We start from the raw sequence: 21,567 nt of genomic DNA on the forward strand, positions 1-21,567 counted from the left end.
TCACGTGTTGTTACATCAATCAGCATCCTCCAGACTACATTTGACATGTTAGCTTCAGTTTAATATGAATGGAGCTGCTGCTGTGTATATGTTTATAAGAATAGAATAACCTAGTGTAGTTTATAAGGGTGTTACATTCTGTCTACCTAAACAATGTTGTTAGCTTGCTTTATGTTAGCTAGCTGATTAATTCATCCTTTCTGATGCTACAAAATAATAAACATTTCAATTCAATTTTATTTACACAGCACCAAATCACAACAACAGTCCCTCAAGGTGCTTCATATTGTAAGGTAGACCCTACAGTAACACATACAGAGAAAAACCCAACAATCAGATGACTCCCTATGAGCAAGCACTTTGGCGACAGTGGGAAGGAAAAACTCCCTTTTAAAAGGAAGAAACCTCCGACAGAACCAGGCTCAGGGAGGGGCGGGGCCATCTGCTGTGACTGGTACACAATGCGCCTGTGGTGAATGACGCAGTGGGCAGTGATTAGACGTTCCACTTCACAGTAGGGCGGATCCCGGAAGCATAGGATTTCCACCTCCATGTGTGCTGTGTGGACGGTGTTTTTGGGTGGTACTCACACTGGAGCAGTGGGACGAGCTGATGCCAGTTGCATGCTCAGTTACATGCAAATCAATGTAGAACTTTTGCAATGTTTTTTCCGTCTTCTTCTACTAGAATGAAGCGAACTTACAAAGTCAGAAAGGGATTGAATAATAATTTTCTCACTGTAGTTAAAGTTGGTGAAATACACAGAAAAAAATATCCAATAAATCACTGAATGAATCTACGGTTTAATGTGACTATGTGGTTTCAGTGGTAAGACTATAAGTAATAGGTAAGCACTATATAAATGTCAGTCCATTAGTTAGCTGGGTAGGTAGGTGACATAAACATAATCATCAATCCGTTTCTTTGGCAATGACTAACTTTTGGTTTTTTATATGATGACAGTTTCGGTATAACCTGTGATATATTGCTGGTTATTTAAAGTGCTTCCCTGCCTTTGCACTGTGTAGTCTGTTCACATAGGGAGTCCTCGTCTGGAGCCTCCCAAGCCAGAGAAGCAGTTCCTGATCTCACCTCCTGCTTCCCCTCCAGTCGGCTGGGAACAGTCTCAGGACGCCACACGGTCATCAACTATGACCTGCTTTGTGCCATCTCTAAACTGGGCCAGGTATACAACACATTATGATTTGTGTTTCCATCTGTTGTGAATGTGTGACAGTTGTAAAACACAATCGACACTTCCTGCAGCCTCAAATACAAACTGAAGCTCTTTACAGGCTTGGAACGAAGCTGAGTGGCACATGATTTAAAACGGTGTTCCACTCTTTTAATCTTACCTTTTTATGTCGATAAATCATCATAACTGATTACAGGTGCAAAGTGTGTGAGATTGTCTCCACACTGATATTGACATCAACACCTACAACTCAATCAGGAGCCAGGTAGCACTGACTGCCAGCAGAACTGCAGACAGGTGTCGTGTTTAGAGGGAAAACTCAACACTGCCATCAGAGCATCGTTACTGTCACTGAAACAAATACAACAAAATTAAGTGCCGTCCCTGCTGCATGAAAAGAACAAAATAATAAGAGAAAAACTATAAATGAGATTAAAAAGGACAAAGAACCATCTATTGCACTTAAGAGCTGCGCTATGGTAGGTGTTCATTGCAGCGTTTCATTTTCATTTCCACTTTATTAACAGGGACCGTGTACAACAAAACAATCTCCTAAGAGAAAAGATGTCCCAGATCGGATCGAGATGACATGACGTAAATGAGCACAGTGCATACTAGATTCAGATACTCAGGAAGCTGAGTCCCTGATAGTTTTAATGAATTATGATACAAACCATTGACATTGGTAACGTTCACTGAGGTCTCAAGTCAGTTTAATGATAATTGGTCAATAATTGACTAAAAGGCTTAGAAACTATCATTATAACAAACACAGTGTGTATTGTGAACATATAGAAGGTATGCAGATAAAGATTTAAAATATATCACATTTGACCACTGACCTATTTCCATGGTCAATAGATAGATCTGAAGTTAAAAGTCATAGTTTTAAATGGCACTATACAACTTTATTATGTTTCTTACTGCTCTGTTTATATTGAATACATACAGGGATTCTAAATATCACTTACTTTGACTTCTGGCCTCTTCTTCAAGGTCAAACTTTCATGAAATGTGGGGGAGGTTCTATAAATTAATGCTTAAAATCTTGTGCATGTGTTAGTGAAAGTCTGACAACAGAGCTTATATAGCTGTACAGGTGAATTGGCTCCTCGAGAGAAATGGGTGACACTGAGCTCAGGGAAGTGATGGGAAACCCACACATCATGCACGTCTGCTAGGCATAGACACAGCACATTTAAAAGCAGTGAGGATTAGAAACCTATATCAACAAATGTTTCTGGCACAACTTCACCTTCTTCCAAGGTGCACGGACAAGACAAAGATTGATGACCTGAAACTCCAGCAACACTTAAAGTAATCCGTTCTTTAAGTGATGACGTGATAAATCCTAGCCCAAACTACTCTGTGTCACTAAGGCTGTTGTGTTTTTAACTTGTTTTAGTGCTTTGTATCTTGTTCTATGTAATCTACAGCCCCTAAAACAGTCAGTGATCACTGTCGGCCTCTCTCGGTTTTTATCACCACTGTTCATTTTAAAGCTCAGTTTTTAAACCTTACGATGTACCTACAGCCCAGCCCATGCAGCAGTATATTAATGACTAACCTGGTATTGTGGATGGATTATCTCAGTTGTTCTCCTGACTGAAGTTTGGTCCGTTTACAGCATCCTGCCATGCGATTGCATTTGTCCCTAACCATCAGGAACCCTCACGTTAACTTTTATTGAGTGGAAAAAAGTTAGCGTTCATCCTCCAGCTTCACTGTGTTTATGCTATGCTAACATAGCTGTGTCGCTAGCGATCACGTAGCACATCATTATATAGCAGCTAGCCCAACTTCAGTAACCCTACAAACGTCACTGCTGTTTAGTTTTCTGTCTTCATTTATGTTGGAAGTGATAGCAGAGCTGTACGTTTGAATGTTTCAGAAATCTCTCAGTCAGAACATGCTATATCATGTTTAGGTGGAAGCTAGCGAGGTAACTTCCTGCTAACTTCTAACTCCATTAAATTTAATAAATCCTGTTTTCATGGATGTTAAACTTAATTGTTACACCTGGTAAACCAGCAAAGCTGATCATTTTATTAAAGAAGAAAGAATTTAGACAGTTTGTAACTCTCAGTAATGCTGCAGTGGTCGTCTGACTTTGAGACCTGAAGCAGAGTTTGGACCCGGGAATGGCTAATGACGTCAGACTTAAAGACCGGATTCGGGAAGGCCACACCCCGAAACACGTTTGTCACTTAGTAAAGCTGTTCCCTATTACTTTAAATGTCACTTGAGTCTTCATTACAAATTACAAACGTATAACATATGGAATATTGACTGTTCAAACTATTCAGACTGGTCCTGTTGCAGCTCCACATGCTAATGCTGTTCACACCACCAATGTCAAAGTTACAAGAAGTAAAGGTAGTATGGGTTAGGAGTTGATGTGTTAATGCTGTGTCGGCTGATGTGGCTAAAGCATCTAGATTCTGCCTCCAGATATATCAAAGCAATATTTCCTAAAATTGAATGATTAAATAGTTTCTTTGATACACTTGAAATTGCCAGCTGATGTCAGACAGGCTCCAAGATGTCCTCATTGACATCTAAGACTGAGATCATCAGGTCGTCAGGATCTTGATATCAGCTTTGTTCTCCATTTTGCATCATCCCTTTAGCCGAAGAGGGAAACATCATCACTGCACAGTGACTCGGTACATTGTAGCCCCGCCTGTGGGAAATGTCCTCCAATTTGACCGTTTTTGTGTTATTCTTAGGGGGAAGTACGAGCTTCACACGGCAACACCAACCACTCCCAGCGTGGTCGTCCATGTGTGCGACGACGATCGCGGTGACAGCTCAGCGCCGATGACAGCGACCAGGATGACAAGCCCCGCCCACCACGACCAAAGATCATTCAGACTCGACGGCCTGACTACACACCTAGAGTTGAGCAGTGAGCGGTGCTTACAGGGGAATCTGTACTGTGTCAGCGTCTCCAACGATCAGGAGCTGAACATGCTCGCAGAGATTTGGATAAAGCTGTGGGACTGTGAGAAGGCGTCTGTGGGTGCTGCGATATCCAGCTGAAGCAAATGATTAGAATTGCATGCTGCATTTGTGTCGTGTTCGACAGACCGAAGAGGGAAATGGTTTAAATGGACTTACTGTACGACTGTTGCTATCTGCTCTGGTGCTCCATTTGTCTGTTATTAAGGTGTGAAGCAACCTGCTTCAGCTTTTTCACATTTTAGTGGCTTGTGTGCTCACTAGCATGAAGTCATGACAGTGTCCATTGCTCTGCACTGTTGTCTGATGTATCTGCTTGGCCTAAACAAAGCTGGCCTCCTGCTGTCTTACAGTCTTTGCTGCGACAGTTTTGCACCCAGTTCCTGGAATTCTCTTCAAAATAGTGTTTGAAGTTTTCTATATTCTGTGTGTGTTTTGGTTGTCTTAAATAGCAAACAGCTGTTATTAAAGGCACCCACATAGGAAGTGATTTGTAGTGACAGAGACCTTCAGGCAACAACTATCAAAATGGCTGCTGATGACGTGAAGCGGGCCAGTTTGGAGTTAACCCTCAAGAACCTGAATGTCTGCAGGCCGCTGACTCTCAACAACACAGTGATCACATCCTGCGTGGACGCCCGTTTACTCTTTGACTTAAAATCCAACAAATGTTTATCTGTTACTTAAGAATGCCACACTTACCTGTTACTGTCACTGACCATGTCGTGCTGTCATTTAAAAAAAACAGATGACTCTTTTTGCCATGTGGGGGTTAAATAGTATTCTGAAAAATGTCTTTCTGCCAATGTGTGGGAGTGCTGCTGTTCAACCAGTGACTCAGGGCCCAAACAAGCTGCCGGTTATTTTGAGGCCTGTTTTGTACTTGTGGCACATCCAGCTCATGTCCTAAGGCTTTTACTACACTGCAAAAACTCAAAATCTTACCAAGAGTATTTGTCTTATTTCTAGTCAAAATCATCTCATTACACTTAAAATAAGACAGAATCAGCTAAAGGGCAACATTTCAGCAAGCTAAAGGAACTTGTTTCAAGACAGTAAATCTTAAAACTAGACAATTTTCACTTGTTCCATTGGCAGATTTTTTCACTTATTTCAAGCTAAAATATCTTGTATTAAGTAAAAAAAATCTGCCAATGGAACAAGTGAAAATTGTCTAGTTTTAAGATTTACTGTCTTGAAACAATATGTCTGTGAAGGTTCTCAGTCATCCAGGTCATCGTAGTCAAACCTTGGCTCATGTGATTAGAGGATCACCAGGGGGTCCTTTGTCCCTCTTTGGGGGGACACTCCCACTGGGTTTAAATCTGGGACTCTCGGCCATTTGACCTTAGAACTGAAGAAGCTTCTCGGATGAGAGGTGAAACGTCTTCAAGCAACTCAAAGAAGTCCAGACGCTTTTCTTTGCAAACTCCTTTGACTGTCTTGAAACAAGTTCCTTTAGCTTGCTGAAATGTTGCCCTTTAGCTGATTCTGTCTTATTTTAAGTGTAATGAGATAATTTTGACTAGAAATAAGACAAATACTCTTGGTAAGATTTTGAGTTTTTGCAGTGTATGAAGCAGGATGGTCAAGATAAAAACTGTCTTATCCAGGCCATCTCGGGGTTAACCCTGGATTTTCTTTACTTTGATGGTGCAGTAAGACGTGGTATATATCCACTGCCTACCTGGCCATGTACTCATGGTAACTAACCTCTTATAAAAGGAGGTTATGATAGAGATCGCAGATCACCACCTATTTTGTGTGGTCCCTCAGACCTCTGTGTGTGGATACTGGAAGGGTCTAAATTATTTTTTAGTGTATGAAGTCTGTTTTTCCCTGATGTGTGTTAGGTGCACATGAGGATTTTTGTACATGTTCGCTGCAATCGATTTCAAAACAGTTTCATTGTTCTGTAAGGTTAGTGTATGATCCCAAAATGGAGCTCCTTGTTGTACTCACTCAGTTTGTATCAAATGAATTCTGCTCTTGTATTTATTCACTGTCAGGCTGCAGTGATACAATAAAAACTCTTTCAAGCACACATTGCATTACATTATAATCCATCAGATTCTCAGATGTCTTAATGATAGAGTTGTGATATTAAGAAGTTTGATAACTTACACAGTCAGCAGTTTTGGCAGCTTTTCTTCCTGGTTTCAAATAGGCTAAACTTTATTCATATAATTTTAATACTAAAGTAGTGTACAGCAGCTCTGTTACTGTATGTGTTTAACTTCTTATATTTTTATCTTCCTTTTTAACTCTCAGCCGTAATAGACTGATGGAGACTGTGGTCACCCTGCCGAGTGGACAGGCCCAAGTTTGTGAAGCGATAACTCCAGAATGAGGCGACATAGGTTTTTGAAATTGATACCATAGGAGGCTGAGGGGTAGCACTGTAAAATCAGCTGCTCTGCTGGCTGTTTACGGACCATGTTTGACTGGGCAACACCATCCCTTTCATGTGATAGTGCAGAGAAATCCTGGGTTGACCAGTGATGGGAAGTTTTATCCTGATTTCAGATATTCCAGTAAGAGAATAAAGGATGAGATATACTGGACTTGCTTCGTAGTACAGGGCTCTGTTGTGTGCATGTTTGACTGTGTGTTTTCAAAGATGTACTAAGTGCTGTGTTGCTGTTGCATCAGTAGGGTTACAGCAATTTCCAACTAATTGTTGTTTGATTTCAAAAATGTTGCAGCTGTGAACGTGGCATCATTGTCACCCTGCCGGTATGGGCTGGCAGACGTTGGGGGACAGAAGTATTCACTGACTGAACGAAGCGAGATGGCTTGTTTCACATTGATACCATAAGTGTATCTACTAGGAGGCTAAGGGGCAGCACTGGCTATTTTTTTAATATGTCTACATTTCTGAAGTTTTTATAAGACTAGCTTAGCTTTTTCTGCTATATAGTCCTGAGCTGCAGATGTTCAAACGCTGTGTCTCAAATCTGTGTAGCTAATTCATAACACAGGACTGCCACCTCTACATGAACATTTCAGAACTGGACTGATGCTATATATCCCAGTTTAACTCTGTATAATAGGAATCACAACATACTTGTTTGTTTCAACCTGTAAATGTAACTTTAGGGCCATGTGACACTTTGTGATGCTGAAGAGAATCTAAAAATGAACATGCACCTGAAAACGTGTCTGTCTTTGCCAGTCGAGCATCTTAACGGGCTGTAACTGCACCATTAGTCCTGTTATTTTGTTTCCCTTTCATTTAGACACTCACAATTGGACACTGTGGTAGTTTGGCTACTTTTTTTTTTTTTACTAGAATTTTATTATTTTTGAAATAAATAATAAGTTACCGTGAATACATATGTCACCATCTAATTCTATCTGTGTCGTTGTCCTGTAATAAGTGTATATGTCTGTACTACACATATAAGTTTGAGTATATTTCTGAACTGTTTAAAGGAGTTCTGGTCGAACTCATTTGAATGAGGTTTGTGTTTTTCCTGTATGTGAAATTTTAATATTTTGGTCACAGTGGGCAGGACGTTTTGACAGTGTAAATAAACACCGTTCGAAAGCCTTCCACTAGAATCAGAAAAATTAGTATCCTCACTCTGTTGTGTTAACTTCAGTAATCTCTTCCTCTAAACCATCAATGAGCCTTCTAGACTCCATTCGTTCAAGACTTCTCAAAGACATTTTAGCTTTAATTAATGCTTTCTTTACTAACAGATTAGACACCGCATGCTTTCAAGGTGGACGTTATTAAACCATTCCTTAAAAAGCCCTTTCTTTGATCCAGCTGTCTCCCCTTATTTACTTCTTCAGACTGAAGAAGTCACTTGGATGAGTGATGAAACGTTTCTGCCACTGAAAACTTCCACATGAACAGAATCGACTTTTTGGGATTCTTCAATGCTGATGGGTCACTGTGTTACAGTTATGACATTAATGGTCTCTTCAGCAGTTTGTTGTGGGTCACTGTAGCTCAGGTGGTAGATCAGTAACATAAATAAACTTTTATTTATATAGTACCTTTCAAGACAAATAATCACAAAGTTCTTCACACAAAAATACAAAGGCATTTAAAACAAAACAGACAAACAGTTAACCAAACGCAGGTCAGTGCTTCGATCTGTGGATGCTCCATTCTGCATCTCAGATATCCTTGAGCAAGATACTAACCCCAATTCATACATCAGAGTATGAATGTGTGTGAATGTTAGATAGAAAAAGCATTTTTTTAAAAGTGCTTGTGTGAACGGGTGAATGAGGAATGTTGTATAAAACACTGTGAATGCTCAGGTAGAGTAGAACAGCGCGATATAAGAATGATTCCATTTGCATTTGTCAAAAAAAATGTTTCATCTGAGTGGCATCTATTTGATTCTTTTCAATTCAATTCAGTTTTATTTATACAGCACCAAATCACAACAACAGTCGCCTCAAGGCGCTTTATATTGTACAGTAGATCGTACAGTAACACATACAGAGAAAAACCCAACAATCATATGACCTCCTATGAGCAAGCACTTTGGCGACAGTGGGAAGGAAAAAGGACATTCATTATTATCAGAATGTCCTAAAAACTCGCTGAAAAGCCTTCAGCTGATCCAAAATGCTGCAGCAAGAGTCCTGACAGGGACTAGAAAGAGAGAGCAGATTTCTCCTGTATTGGCTTCCCTTCATTGGCTTCCTGTTAAATCCAGAATTCAAAATGGTGAGCCAGTGTAGTGCTGTGCCGCTGACACCAGCACTGAAGTGCAGGCGTTGTACAAGAATATTGTGGTTTCTATTCTATGCTGCGGGTTGACTTGATACTAATGATGGTCTGTTTGAAGTTGAAGCTTCACGTGTCAAAAGAAGAAGTCGCAAGAAAAGGGAGAACACAGCATGGCACATCAAAAATGATTTATTAACCAAACAGACAAAACATTTTATTTTCTCCCCCAAAAATTTATACTCAAAGCAGCACATGTGTGATATCTGTGTGATAGCCTGATATCACACAGGTATGTCACATGATGTTAAACTGAAGCTGTCAACTTGGTAGAGAGGGCAATCATAACTAGAAAGCGAAAATTTCTGAAGAAATTTTATGTGTGCCTATGCCGCTGCTAATCTGTGTAGTTTGCCATTCTTACGGCTGCTTAGGGCAAAACTCAGAAGAGCAGCCATTCTCCACCATGAACTATGGTAAAAACAAACACCGCTCACACTTCACAGATGACAGCTTACAGTTTTGTGTAAAGATGAAGTTGCTTTGTACAGCCCCGATTTGCAGACGCTGTGCACAGAGGTTCATGAGCAGAAGTCCCCATTGTAGCACGGCAGACCCGACAATGTTTGCATGAACACGTTTTGAAGCATTACGTTATGGACCACTTTTCACACATGGTTGGTGTACCCACACAACCGGCTGTAGCTTTTCAACTTACACACACCCAAAAAACAGCCGAGAGAGCACAGACAACGCCCGAGAGGCGTGATTGCAGATGCCGCTCAGGTGGGTCCACCTCCCCTGCAGCGGCACTGCAGACCACGCCCCGCCACACACATCAAACACGTAAAATAAATATTTATGCACTTTCGCATTCACTTTTTGTCTTTTGTTATTTTTACACAGTGTTCTGAATGATGAGCAATGGTCTACAGCCAATCTTGTGTATTATTATACAAACTTTGGTTGTAAGATTCAGATAACTATTTAATAAAAGCTAAATATTTTATATGAGAGTAAGAAAAAAAAGTATATCTTTGTGTCCACCTTTCTCTGTTAATGGCCTACCTGGCCCCCTGGCAAAAGCTTTGCTAGATCCGGCCCTGCACAGTTACCAGCTGTCAGCTACACAAAAAAAGGAGCTTGCTGTTTACAGGGAGTGCAGAATTATTAGGCAAATGAGTATTTTGTCCACATCATCCTCTTCATGCATGTTGTCTTACTCCAAGCTGTATAGGCTCGAAAGCCTACTACCAATTAAGCATATTAGGTGATGTGCATCTCTGTAATGAGAAGGGGTGTGGTCTAATGACATCAACACCCTATATCAGGTGTGCATAATTATTAGGCAACTTCCTTTCCTTTGGCAAAATGGGTCAAAAGAAGGACTTGACAGGCTCAGAAAAGTCAAAAATAGTGAGATATCTTGCAGAGGGATGCAGCAGTCTTAAAATTGCAAAGCTTCTGAAGCGTGATCATCGAACAATCAAGCGTTTCATTCAAAATAGTCAACAGGGTCGCAAGAAGCGTGTGGAAAAACCAAGGCGCAAAATAACTGCCCATGAACTGAGAAAAGTCAAGCATGCAGCTGCCAAGATGCCACTTGCCACCAGTTTGGCCATATTTCAGAGCTGCAACATCACTGGAGTGCCCAAAAGCACAAGGTGTGCAATACTCAGAGACATGGCCAAGGTAAGAAAGGCTGAAAGACGACCACCACTGAACAAGACACACAAGCTGAAACGTCAAGACTGGGCCAAGAAATATCTCAAGACTGATTTTTCTAAGGTTTTATGGACTGATGAAATGAGAGTGAGTCTTGATGGGCCAGATGGATGGGCCCGTGGCTGGATTGGTAAAGGGCAGAGAGCTCCAGTCCCACTCAGACGCCAGCAAGGTGGAGGTGGAGTACTGGTTTGGGCTGGTATCATCAAAGATGAGCTTGTGGGGCCTTTTCGGGTTGAGGATGGAGTCAAGCTCAACTCCCAGTCCTACTGCCAGTTTCTGGAAGACACCTTCTTCAAGCAGTGGTACAGGAAGAAGTCTGCATCCTTCAAGAAAAACATGATTTTCATGCAGGACAATGCTCCATCACACACGTCCAAGTACTCCACAGCGTGGCTGGCAAGAAAGGGTATAAAAGAAGAAAAACTAATGACATGGCCTCCTTGTTCACCTGATCTGAACCCCATTGAGAACCTGTGGTCCATCATCAAATGTGAGATTTACAAGGAGGGAAAACAGTACACCTCTCTGAACAGTGTCTGGGAGGCTGTGGTTGCTGCTGCACGCAATGTTGATGGTGAACAGATCAAAACACTGACAGGATCCATGGATGGCAGGCTTTTGAGTGTCCTTGCAAAGAAAGGTGGCTATATTGGTCGCTGATTTGTTTTGTTTTTGTTTTTGAATGTCAGAAATGTATATTTGTGAATGTGGAGATGTTATATTGGTTTCACTGGTAAAAATAAATAATTGAAATGGGTATATTTGTTTTTTGTTAAGTTGCCTAATAATTATGCACAGTAATAGTCACCTGCACACACAGATATCCCCCTAAAATAGCTAAAACTAAAAACTACTTCCAAAAACTTTCAGCTTTGATATTAATGAGTTTTTTGGGTTCATTGAGAACATGGTTGTTGTTCAATAATAAAATTATTCCTCAAAAATACAACTTGCCTAATAATTCTGCACTCCCTGTATGAGAGTAAGAAAGAAAAGTATATCTTTGTGTCCACCTTTCTCTGTTAATGCCCTACCTGGCCCCCTGGCAAAAGCTTTGCTAGATCCGCCCCTGCACAGTTACCAGCTGTCAGCTACACAAAAAAATGAGCTTGGTGTTTGTCTCAGAAACAGTTCATAACTTCCCTTCAACTCATTCATGTCACCTAAGGGTAAACCTGTTTCTCCATCACCTGTTCAGCTCTGATGATTCAGTAAGGATATCTGGTTTGGAACAGCCGTTTTTACAGCTGTGGCTGCAGCAAACATCAGCTGATACTAGAAATTAAAAGCAAATGAATTCTAACAACAGCTGATCAAGCTTAAACGTGCTGCTGTTGTTTAGCGCGATAAACAAACAAGAGAGAAAAGCCGATCATTGATCAGTTTCATGACTGAAGTTTCAACAGGCGAGAGAATGACAGGGGAGGCTTCGTAACGACAGAATAAATCGTAATATTTTCTCTGAATGTGGCACGATTCCGTTTGTACGGCAACTCTACGAACTAACCATTATGAATAAAATAAAGTCCAACGTCAGTAACTTAGCGCGCACACAGCTGTATATAAACTCCCGTCGCGCTAGCTAGCACGCAGTACGATTGTAAAAAGTCAGCACAACGAAAATAAACTACACCTAAACTCTGTTTATATCTGACCCAAATAGAGTGCAGTTCATAACTTCTTACCTGAAATTCAGTTCACCTCATGCTCCTGCCTTCGCTTTCCCTGATCCATGATTGACCACCGCGTTAGCAATCGCCTGACCGGCCTCATATGTCTCGTTGGCGGCATGTCCTTTCTGTCACACACCGGTGGATAGCTGCCCTCTATTGTAGCTCCACCACCAAACAACTCAGTTATTTTTTCCACATCGACCAGCATCATCGGCCCATATAAACGAAAAATAAGTCCAGCTAAGACACAGACCCTTGCCGAGCGATCGGGCGATTAAACAAATTTTAGCCACCTCACTATCAGCCAAGCCTGGGTGGTTTTTCACGAAGGGTCGCTAGCCGCGCTAGCTAGCTAAGCTAGCGGCGCTAGCTAGCTAGCCAGCCGGCTATCAGCAACACGTAAGAGAACTGTTGCTAAATAAACTACACCTAAACTCGGTTTATATCTGACCCAAATAGAGTGCAGGTCATAACTTCTTACCTGAAATTCAGTTCACCTCACGCTCCTGCCTTCGCTTTCCCTGATCCATGATTGACCTCCGCGTTAGCAAACACCGGACGATCGGCGGTAGCCTCACCGCCTTGTATGTCTCGTTCGCGGCATGTCCTTTCTGTCACACACCGGTGGATAGCTGCCCTCTGTTGTAGCTCCACCACCAAACAACTCAGTTATTTTTTCCACATCGACCAGCATCATCGGCCCATATAAACGAAAAATAAGTCCAGCTAAGACACAGACCCTTGCCGAGCGATCAGGCGATTAAACAAATTTTAGCCACCTCACTATCAGCCAAGCCTGGGTGGTTTTTCACGAAGGGGCGCTAGCTAGCTAGCTAGCCGGCTATCAGCAACACTTAAGAGAATTGTCGCTAATATGGGATGTCTTGATAAAACGAGCAGATATTTGAAGTTTACACACCTACATTCTCGCCTGAAAATATCTTAAAAGTGTATTTTGTGACCTAGAAACACGAATAAAAGACATATAAAACGAAGTAGTGTCCGCCATTGTTTAACTCGGCAGAGGGGTGCTATGAATTATGGGATATGGAGTTTTGTAACAAGCATACAGATTTTCAGCCGTACTACTCCCGGTATACCACTAGAGAGAGCCAACCCACCACAAATAAAGTCTGTTTCTATGGAAATTGGCCTAAATTTGCACTAAAATCTAAATATTTCAAAAACTATAAAAGTCATAAACACCAAAAGTGTATACCATACTAGTCCAGCTCCAGCCGCACAAAATGATCTAACATATGTAACCCTATTTTCAAAACTGTTTGGCAGAGAAGCGCGGGAAAATTTTCACTAAAATATTAATATTTAAAAAACTATAATAGTTATAAACACCAAAAGTCATAGCACACCATTCCTGATCCAGCCGCACAAAATGAGGTAACATATATGAAGCTTGTCTCAAAACTGCGGGGCGAGTTTCGCTGCAAAATTTCAGGCGGAAACTGAAGAATAATAATAACTAGAAAGCGAAAATTTCAGAAGAAATTTTATGTGTGCCTATGCCGCTGCTAATCACTGTAGTTTGCCATTCATACGGCTACAGACAGCAAAACTCAGAAGAGCAGCCATTCTCCACCATGAACTATGGTAAAAACAAACACCGCTCACGCTTCACAGATGACAGCTTACAGTTTTGTGTAAAGATGAAGTTACTTTGTACAGCGCCGATTTGCAGACGCTGTGCACACAGGTTCATGAGCAGAAGTCCCATTGTACCACGGCAGACCCGACAATGTTTGCATGAACACACTTTGAAGCATTACATTATAGACCACTTTTCACACATGCATTCACTTTTTGTTTTTTGTTATTTTTACACAGTGTTCTGAATTATGAACAATGGTCTACAGCCAATCCTGTGTATTATTATACAAACTTTGGTTGTGAGATTCGGATAACTATTTAATAAAAGCTAAATATTTTATATGAGAGTAAGAAAGAAAAGTATATCTTTGTGTCCACCTTTCTCTGTTAATGCCCTAGCTCCCCCCCCAAAAGCTTTGCTAGATCCGCCCCTGCACAGTTACCAGCTGTCAGCTACACAAAAAAGGAGCTTGGTCTTTGTCTCTCAGAAACAACTCATAACTTCCCTTCAACTCATTCATGTCACCTAAAGTGTAAACCTGTTTCTCCATCACCAGTTCAGCTCTGATGATTCAGTAAGGACATCTCCTGATTTCATCTTCATGCTCCAGCAAACATCAGCTGATACTAGAAATTAAAATCAAAAGAATTCTAACAACAGCTGATCAAGCTTAAACGTGCTGCTGTTGTTTAGCGCGATAAATAAGAGCGAACAGCCGATCATTGATCAGTTTCATGATTGACGTTTCAACACGCGAGAGAATGACAGGGGAGGCTTCGTAACGACAGAATAAATCATAATGTTTTCTCTGAATGTGGGACGATTCCGTTTGTACGGCACGGCAACTCTATGAACTAACCCTAATGAATAAAATAAAGTCCAACGTCAGTAACTTAGTGCGCACACAGCTGTATATAAACACCCGTGGCATTACGATTGTAAAAGGTCAACGAAAATAAATTACACCTAAACTCGGTTTATATCTGACCCAAATAGAGAGCGACCGGGTGCTGACACGAGTTTCACCCGCCTCAATATAAGCCAAGCCTGGGTGCTTTTTCACGAAGGGTTGCTAGCGGCGCGAGCTAACTATGCTAGCGGCGCTAGCTAGCTAGCCGGCTATCAGCAACACATAAGAGAACTGCTGCTAAATAAACTACACCTAAACTCGGTTTATATCTGACCCAAATAGAGAGCGACCGGGTGCTGACACGAGTTTCACCCGCTTCAATATAAGCCAAGACTGGGTGCTTTTTCACGAAGGGTTGCTAGCGGCGCGAGCTAACTATGCTAGCGGCGCTAGCTAGCTAGCCGGCTATCAGCAACACATAAGAGAACTGCTGCTAAATAAACTACACCTAAACTCTGTTTATATCTGACCCAAATAGAGTGCAGTTCATAACTTCTTACCTGAAATTCAGTTCACCTCACGCTCCTGCCTTGGCTTTCCCTGATCCATGATTGACCACCGCGTTAGCAATCGCCTGCCCGGCCTCATATGTCTCGTTGGCGGCATGTCCTTTCTGTCACACACCGGTGGGTAGCTGCCCTCTGTTGTAGCTCCACCACCAAACAACTCAGTTATTTTTTCCACATCCAGCTGTAACTCCGATTCTATGCGAGCATTTGCGAGAGACCGGGGAGGTGAAAGGAGAGAGAGAGAGAGTCCCCTCGCTATCCATTTGCAGCCAAGTGCGGCAGCTAGCTAGGTAGCCGGCTAGCTGTCAGGCAGGACCGACGTAGTCAGAGCACTGTCGTTAAATATGGGATGTCTTGATAAAACAAGCAGATATTTGAAGTTTACACACCTACATTCTCGCCTGAAAATATCTTAAAAGCTTATTTTGTGACCTAGAAACACGAATAAAAGACATATAAAACGAAGTGGTGGCCGCCATTGTTCACTCTGTAGAGGCGTGCTATGAATTGTGGGATATTGAGTTTTCCACCAAGCATTACCGTAACTTTTGAATGATTTGCGCAACCTTAAAAATTCCAATGGCTCCTGAAAGCAGCGACGCTGTGCGCACCGTTGAAATTGTCATCATTACGGTAATCCAAATAAGGGTACACAGGCTGTACCACTCCCGGCATACCACTAGAGAGAGCCAACACACCACAAATGAAGTCTGTTTATTTGGCGCCAAAAGATGAATTGGCCTAAATTTGCACTAAAATATTAATATTTAAAAAACTATAAAACTCATGAACACCAAAAGTCATGACATAATAGTCCAGCTCCAGCCGCACAAAATGATCTAACATATGTAACCCTAATGTCAAAGCTATTCGGCAGAGGAGCGCGGGAAAATTTTCACTAAAATATTAATATTTAAAAAACTATAAAATTCACAAAGACCAAAAGTCATAGCACACCATTCCAGATCCGGCCGCACAAAATGAGGTAACATATATGAAGCTTGTCTCAAAACTGCGGAGCGAGATTCGCTGCAAAATTTCAGGCGGAAACTGGAGAATAATAATAATAATAATAATAATAAATCCGACGAATAGTAATATGTGTGCCTCTTGTCATAGGCACACATAATAACTAGAGAGCGAAAATTTCAGAAGAAATTTTATGTGTGCCTATGCCGCTGCTAATCTGTGTAGTTTTCCATTCATACGGCTACAGACAGCAAAACTCAGAAGAGCAGCCATTCTCCACCATGAATTATGGTAAAAACAAACACCACTCGCGCCTCACAGATGACAGCTTACAGTTTTGGGTAAAGATGAGGTCACTTTGTACAGCCCGGATTTGCAGACGCTGTGCACACAGGTTCATAAGCAGAAGTCCCTCTGTACCACGGCAGACCCCGACAATGTTTGCACGAACACACTTTGAACCAGTACGTTATGGACCACTTTTCACACATGGTTGGTGTACCCTCCCAGCCAGCTGTAGCTTTTCAACTCACAGCCCGACACACACCCAAAAAACAGCCGAGAGAGCACAGACTACGCCCGAGAGGTGTGATTGCAGATGCCCCTCAGGTGGGTCCACCTCCCCTGCAGCGGCACTGCAGACCACGCCCCGCCACACATATCAAACACGTAAAATAAATATTTATGCACTTTTGCATTCACTTTTTGTTTTTTGTTATTTTTACACAGTGTTCTGAATGATGAACAATGGTCTACAGCCAATCTTGTGTATTATTATACAAACTTTGGTTGTAAGATTCAGATAACTATTTAATAAAAGCTAAATATTTTATACAGGGAGTGCAAAATTATTAGGCAAATGAGTATTTTGTCCACATCATCCTCTTCATGCATGTTGTCTTACTCCAAGCTGTATAGGCTCGAAAGCCTACTACCAATTAAGCATATTAGGTGATGTGCATCTCTGTAATGAGAAGGGGTGTGGTCTAATGACATCAACACCCTATATCAGGTGTGCATAATTATTAGGCAACTTCCTTTCCTTTGGCAAAATGGGTCAAAAGAAGGACTTGACAGGCTCAGAAAAGTCAAAAATAGTGAGATATCTTGCAGAGGGATGCAGCAGTCTTAAAATTGCAAAGCTTCTGAAGCGTGATCATCGAACAATCAAGCGTTTCATTCAAATAGTCAACAGGGTCGCAAGAAGCGTGTGGAAAAACCAAGGCGCAAAATAACTGCCCATGAACTGAGAAAAGTCAAGCGTGCAGCTGCCAAGATGCCACTTGCCACCAGTTTGGCCATATTTCAGAGCTGCAACATCACTGGAGTGCCCAAAAGCACAAGGTGTGCAATACTCAGAGACATGGCCAAGGTAAGAAAGGCTGAAAGACGACCACCACTGAACAAGACACACAAGCTGAAACGTCAAGACTGGGCCAAGAAATATCTCAAGACTGATTTTTCTAAGGTTTTATGGACTGATGAAATGAGAGTGAGTCTTGATGGGCCAGATGGATGGGCCCGTGGCTGGACTGGTAAAGGGCAGAGAGCTCCAGTCCGACTCAGACGCCAGCAAGGTGGAGGTGGAGTACTGGTTTGGGCTGGTATCATCAAAGATGAGCTTGTGGGGCCTTTTCGGGTTGAGGATGGAGTCAAGCTCAACTCCCAGTCCTACTGCCAGTTTCTGGAAGACACCTTCTTCAAGCAGTGGTACAGGAAGAAGTCTGCATCCTTCAAGAAAAACATGATTTTCATGCAGGACAATGCTCCATCACACGCGTCCAAGTACTCCACAGCGTGGCTGGCAAGAAAGGGTATAAAAGAAGAAAAACTAATGACATGGCCTCCTTGTTCACCTGATCTGAACCCCATTGAGAACCTGTGGTCCATCATCAAATGTGAGATTTACAAGGAGGGAAAACAGTACACCTCTCTGAACAGTGTCTGGGAGGCTGTGGTTGCTGCTGCACGCAATGTTGATGGTGAACAGATCAAAACACTGACAGAATCCATGGATGGCAGGCTTTTGAGTGTCCTTGCAAAGAAAGGTGGCTATATTGGTCGCTGATTTGTTTTTGTTTTGTTTTTGAATGTCGGAGATGTTATATTGGTTTCACTGGTAAAAATAAATAATTGAAATGGGTATATATTTGTTTTTTGTTAAGTTGCCTAATAATTATGCACAGTAATAGTCACCTGCACACACAGATATCCCCCTAAAATAGCTAAAACTAAACACAAACTAAAAACTACTTCCGAAAACATTCAGCTTTGATATTAATGTGTTTTTTGGGTTCATTGAGAACATGGTTGTTGTTCAATAATAAAATTATTCCTCAAAAATACAACTTGCCTAATAATTCTGCACTCCCTGTATGAGAGTAAGAAAGAAAAGTACATCTTTGTGTCCACCTTTCTCTGTTAATGCCCTACCTGGCCCCCTGGCAAAAGCTTTGCTAGATCCGCCCCTGCACAGTTACCAGCTGTCAGCTAAATAAAAAAAGGAGCTTGGTGTTTATTTCTCTCAGAAACAGTTCATAACTTCCCTTCAACTCATTCATGTCACCTAAAAAAAAGGTAAACCTGTTTCTCCATCACCAGTTCAGCTCTGATGATTCAGTAAGGTCATCTCCTGGTTTCGACCAGCCGCTTCTACAGCTGTGGCTGCAGCAAACATCAGCTGATACTAGAAATTAAAATCAAATGAATTCTAACAACAGCTGATCAAGCTTAAACGTGCTGCTGTTGTTTAGCGCGATAAACAAACAAGAGAGAAAAGCCGATCATTGATCAGTTTCATGACTGAAGTTTGAACAGGCGAGAGAATGACAGGGGAGGCTGTCATAAAGTTCAACATCAGTAACTTAGCGGGCACACAGCTGTATAGAAACTCCATCGTGCTAGCTACCACGCAGTACGAGTTATTATAACTGATTGTAAAAAGTCAGCAAAACGAAAATAAACTACACCTAAACTCGGTTTATATCTGACCCAAATAGAGTGCAGGTCATAACTTCTTACCTGAAATTCAGTTCACCTCACGCTCCGACCGGCAGCCGCCTGCTTCTCCTGCCTTCGGTTTCCCTGATCCACGATCTACCACCGGTCGATCGGCGGTCGCCTCGCCGCCTCGTTCCCCGCATGTTCTTTCTGACACACACCGGTGGATAGCTGCCCTCGGTTGTAGCTCCGCGTCAGCGACTACCAAACAACTCAGTTATTTTTTCCACATCGACCAGCATCTGGACAATCCACCGCCTTTCACTGTTTGTACCGTTACTAAAAAAAAAACCCTCATCGGCTCATAAAAACGAAAAATAAGTCCAGCTATGACCCTGAGTCAAAAAGACAGCCAGCTCGGGTTAGCTAGCTACCTGTCTAGCTCTTTGCAGGCACCGAAAACATCAGAGCTAATATGGGATGTCTTGGTAACACGAGCAGATATTTGAAGTTTACATCTGGCCAATCCACCACCTTTCACTGTTTATACCGTTACTAAAATGAATAAATAAATAAATCATCGGTCCATATAAACGAAAAATAAGTCCAGCTAAAACACATACTGTCGGCGAGCGACCGGGTGCTGACACGAGTTTCACCCGCCTCAATATAAGCCAAGCCTGGGTGCTTTTTCACGAAGGGTCGCTAGCGGTGCTAGCTAACTATGCTAGCGGCGCTAGCTAGCTAGCCGGCTATCAGCAACACATAAGAGAACTGCTGCTAAATAAACTACACCTAAACTCGGTTTATATCTGACCCAAATAGAGTGCAGGTCATAACTTCTTACCTGAAATTCAGTTCACCTCACGCTCCTGCCTTCGCTTTCCCTGATCCACGATTGACCTCCGCGTTAGGAAACACTGGTCGATCGGCGGTCGCGGCATGTCCTTTCTGTCATACACCGGTGGATAGCTGCCCACTGTTGTAGCTCCGCGTTATAGCACCACCAAACAACTCAGTTATTTTTTCCACATCCAGCTGTAACTCCGATTCTATGCGAGCATTTGCGAGAGACCGGGGAGGTGAAACGACAGAGAGAGTCCCCTCGCTATCCATTTGCAGCCAAGTGCGGCAGCTAGCTAGGTAGCCGGCTAGCTGTCAGGCAGGACCGACGTCGTCAGAGCACTGTCGCTAAATATGGGATGTCTTGATAAAACAAGCAGATATTTGAAGTTTACACACCTACATTCTCGCCTGAAAATATCTTAAAAGTTTATTTTGTGACCTAGAAACACGAATAAAAGACATATAAAACGAAGTGGTGGCCGCCATTGTTCACTCTGTAGAGGTGTGCTATGAATTGTGGGATATGGAGTTTTCAACACAAGGATAAAATCTTTTCGGCTGTACTACTCCCGGTATACCACTAGAGAGAGCCAAGACACCACAAATGAAGTCTGTTTCTATGGTGCCAAAAGCAGAATCTTTCTCAGGAGCCTAGAAATTGGCCTAAATTTGCACTAAAATCTAAATATTTCAAAAACTATAAAAGTTATAAACACCAAAAGTCACACCATACTAGCCCAGCTCCAGCCGCACAAAATGATGTAACATATGTACCCCTATTGTCAAAACTGTTTGGCAGAGGAGCGCGGGAAAATTTTCACTAAAATATTAATATTTAAAAAACTATAATATTCATAAACACCAAAAGTCATAGCACACCATTCCAGATCCAGCCGCACAAAATGAGGTAACATATATGAAGCTTGTCCAAAAACTGCGGGTCGAGATACACTGCAAAAATAATAATAATAATAATAATAATAATAATAAATCCGAGGAATAGTAATATGTGTGCCTCTTGGCATAGGCACACATAATAATAATAATAATAAATCCGAGGAATAGTAATATGTGTGCCTCTTGGCATAGGCACACATAATAAATCCGACGAATAGTAATATGTGTGCCTCTTGGCATAGGCACACATAACTAGAAAAATTTGCATTTCCTGCGAAAATGCTGTGTGGATGCCTTATTGCTGAAGCTGTCTGCTCAAAAACTGAAAAAGATGAAAAGTTGCAAAAAGTTGTATGGTGGTGAAAAAAAAAAATTGCCCTGAGCAGGATTCGAACCTGGGCCTCCTGCTCTCAAGGCAGCTACTCATCTCACTGAGCTAAACTCATTCTGACCAAGAAGAGGTGGAGAGACGGCCAACTCTGCTGAAATGAGCAGAAGCTGCTGAGAATTGTGATGATAAAAGGAGAAAAGGCTGAAAATTTTGCAGAAAAGAGGTGAATCAGCAGAATTTCTGCTGAAAAGAGGCAAAGAAGCAGAAAGTTGCGCTGAAAAGAGATGAATCAGCAGAATTTCTGCTCAA

The sequence above is a fragment of the Oreochromis niloticus genome, linkage group LG23, assembly GCF_001858045.2.
Source record: "Oreochromis niloticus isolate F11D_XX linkage group LG23, O_niloticus_UMD_NMBU, whole genome shotgun sequence".
Taxonomy (NCBI): domain Eukaryota; kingdom Metazoa; phylum Chordata; class Actinopteri; order Cichliformes; family Cichlidae; genus Oreochromis; species Oreochromis niloticus.